Source organism: Trachymyrmex septentrionalis, unplaced genomic scaffold (assembly GCF_001594115.1).
Source record: "Trachymyrmex septentrionalis isolate Tsep2-gDNA-1 unplaced genomic scaffold, Tsep1.0 scaffold70, whole genome shotgun sequence".
Lineage (NCBI taxonomy): Eukaryota > Metazoa > Arthropoda > Insecta > Hymenoptera > Formicidae > Trachymyrmex > Trachymyrmex septentrionalis.
In genome coordinates, this window is record NW_017305885.1 from 1,314,594 (window position 1) to 1,317,829 (window position 3,236).

The 3,236-nt window shown below is 38.1% G+C and overlaps 1 protein-coding gene across 2 annotated transcripts in view; it reads right to left on the reverse strand.

The window, feature by feature from the left end:
* The window catches only part of LOC108753716 (hemicentin-2), a 362,006-nt gene that overhangs the window by 300,919 nt on the left and 57,851 nt on the right, over window positions 1-3,236 (reverse strand). The window lies entirely within an intron of this gene.

Sequence of the window (3,236 nt, forward strand, 5' to 3'; positions counted from 1 at the left end):
ACTCTCTGTAACTCTTGGCGATCGTAATTGCAGCGTTAAAAAATGCGTTGTATTACTTTTAAATGAGATTTAGAATAATTCAGTAATTTTTTTATACCCTATAAAACAAGATAAACATATATTCAGGCGTTTAAAAGAAAGAAAACAAAGGTACTGAGTACAAAAAGTACAAGCGAACAGACCTTTTGTGTGCGGCGGGTTGCCACTATACCGGCTCGAACTTTCGTGCGTCGTGTTGCCAATTAGCAAACGTACAAAGCTAATTCTTTTTGTGCAGTCTGTACAATCACCGCATTACTTGTTGAATTAACTTCTGATTCAAGTGATAAAAATCAGTCTGTAAAAATTTTATATATTGTATTACTTTTAAATACGATCTGGAATAATCTATGACTTTCATTATTTTTTTGTTATTTTGAAATATCTATCATATATCTTTAAGCAATTAGTCGCAAACGTAAAAAAAAGAGCATGGCAGACGATGAAGCGATCGCTGTTATAATGTGTCCCAGAAACGGTGATATCTTCCGATCCGAACGATCGGAAATCAGAATTCCGCTCGACTGCACGAATCGGGAATGATGCTAGATAACGTAGGGAACGCGCGCGAAACGAACGATGCGCGACGAGATAATCCATCGCGGTTGGAATACACAGTCGGAACGTGCATTTTTTTTTCCTCTCGCATCGATTCGATGATCTGGATTACTTTGAAAAACGGAACGTGAGCGAGCTCATCGAGCGGTGATTGGTATTTGCTGCACGATGGTGCGAAGCTTACGAGCGACTTTATATACGTACGCGCGTCTGTTCTATGGACATCTATATATAGGTCACGGTACAATACTAGATACCACGTATTTCTATAGGTCATTGGAAAATACTGATTCTGCAGGAACATGTGAAATGAGAAATCGAAGGTATGAATTTCCTAATTTACGAGATACTGCAAACGACACGTACCAAGAAGATTTTACGGTGCATATACCATTAATGAGATATATACACGATGGTCATTGTTATTATTATAGTACCAGTCGACATATTTAATCTAATAAATTGTGATAAATATTATAAAAGCGTGGATACAACTATCGTAAAAAATTCAAGTAATTGATATAAATTGTATCAAATTCACAAGAAAAAATAAGATGCAGAAATATGAAAAAATAAATATTTTACCCATAACAATGAAAAAGAATTTAACATAATTTCTGTATTTTTCATTTATTAAATTCTTGTCGCTGGTCGGTCATTGCTTCAACTGCTAAAGATTCATAGCGCAATCTCAGACAGATAAGCCAAAATAAAAGGTATTTACCCAGAGCGTCCATTTTGTCGTCGGGTTTGCCCTAGTTAATTTACAATATCGTTTTCATTAATTTACATCTGTTGTAAATAACGTAAATAATTATCAGGTTGCTAAGTAAGGCTGAGATGCAAAATTCGCGGCTTTAATTAAATCTAAACACAATTACTTGAGGTTTACTGTACAGAATGCACGCTACTAACATATATCAACGAATTAAACTAATTACAAATATTTGTTAGCAAAAGAAACAAGTCATGCCAACGAAAAAATAATAAAAAATGTTATACTAGAAAATCAACTATGCGAATACAATCAAATTTTGGAACAAACGTAAAAATAAAAAAAAAAGTATCAATAACAGATTTTATCAACAGCATACGTTTTGTATTCCAAGATATCAAATAATTGAGAGAAATATTTTGCATCGTGCGAAATCGTGTTTAAAATTTATCGTGATAACAAATTAAATGACCTCGCGCAACGAGAAGTCAAAAATGATGTGGCGCATGCAAAACTCGTTGTGAAATGAAATGCTGTTGCTCATGATAAAACCAGCTAATTGCATATTCGCGCATGTAATTTACAGTGATATATGGTATTTCACGATTGTGCCGCGACCACCGCATTTTGGGATTATTCGCGAGAAGACGGAAAATCGCCTGTAGGCAGCATGCAGTTGCATTGGTACAGGAGGATAGTACGGAGACAGTAAAAAGGGAGCCGCAGATCTGGTCGACCACCGTCGCAGTTGCAACGTGTGCGACGTAGTTGTAACTGCGATGTAGTCACGGTAACTTCGCTCGTTACATCGGCCATGCACTATTCCGAAGTGCGCGTTGTTTGTGTCGCGAGCGAGCATTGCAGTCGTCGGAGATGCGGGACCAACGAATGGAGAAAGAGGGACAGTATACGGGAGATGATGCAAACGTGGGGAGGAAGGTCGAGCGGGGAGATAATTCCAGGGGGAAGGGGGAGGGGACGGAGGAGGAATGGAAGAGAGTAGAGAAGAGAGCACGAAAGAGGCGTCACATAGGAAACAACGAGGGTGAAGGGTACGTTTGCGTTGCGCTATCTGTGTGTAGTTTATACTTCTCATATGTGCCGCCACCGGGTATACATACTGCCAACCGGAGTGCAGACGAGGGATGGGACGGGGTGGCCCTCGTGTTTCGAATATACCGCGGGCGACGCGCGTCGGGAATCTGAAAAAGTTAATATCTGCCGTCGTGCCCGGACTTCAAAGCAGATTTGTTTTCACATTTTCAGATTTGTTTAGCCACGTGGGACCACTCCGCATTCGTTGGACGATTCATATCCGTGACGCACGCGTTCGAAAGCTACGAATGTGGTTTGTCGCTGAGTTTGATTTATCTAACATAATAGGATCGCATTCAATGTCAATAAGAGACGAGAATCCGTCAGCTTTATCTGGCTACAAATGTATCGTAATAATTCTTTGTGGTCTATACATATTTTCACCGTGCATTTACTGAATGTGTTTATGAATTCGGTCTAATGTAAAAGATCCAATGAAGTAGCAACGTGAAATATAATTGCATTGTACAAAACGACAATATAATTAATATTAAAAAAAATATATATATATATGTTAGAATTTTAGATGTTTACCAAGAATAGTTTATACTTACATTACACTGAAAATTTATATTTAAGATGGAAAACATCGCTAAGTTAAACTATTTTATTAATTTACTTTTACCACAAACGTGGCTTTCAACTTGCATCACATTTTACGTGCTTCAAATTAAAATTATATCTCTTGGTCGTAATAAATATCTTCGCAAAAGAAGTAGGAACGCGAAGACCTCAGAATTTTTCCCGTCTACCGCACTAATTCGCATTCGAGATTCGAGTTTTCAATCTTTTACATTGCGCACTCGGCAACATCCGCGCGCAAACTTCC